Source organism: Cariama cristata, unplaced genomic scaffold (genome assembly GCF_000690535.1).
Source record: "Cariama cristata isolate BGI_N322 unplaced genomic scaffold, ASM69053v1 scaffold34212, whole genome shotgun sequence".
Taxonomy (NCBI): Eukaryota; Metazoa; Chordata; class Aves; order Cariamiformes; family Cariamidae; genus Cariama; species Cariama cristata.
This window is the reverse complement of record NW_009604991.1, coordinates 10,902-11,272: the sequence shown is the minus strand read 5'-3', so window position 1 is coordinate 11,272 and position 371 is coordinate 10,902.

Genomic DNA, 371 nt, shown 5'->3' with positions numbered 1-371 from the left:
AAGGGCAGCCCTGGCAAAACCCACAGCTCCCTCCAGCCTTGGGAGCAGGCTGGGGTGTAAGAGCCGGTTTTGCTCCAAGCTGGGAGATTTGCTCCAGGATTAAAGCCAAAGAAGACACAGGGCGTGGGGTGCTGATAGCAGCTTCCCCTCCCCAAGCCCCATCCTGCTGCACTTGGCCAGCTGCGAGCACAGGCTCTGGCAGCTGCGACAGGGCGGAGGCAGCAGGGAAGATGCGCAAAGCCCTCGTACCCTGGTTTTTGGGCAGGGAAGGAAGATAGGAAGGTCTGTGAAAGCATGAGAGGTGCAGGGTCAGCACAGCAGCCGGCAGCCCCCTGGGATGGAGGAGCCAGGAGGAGGATCAGAGGGGATCC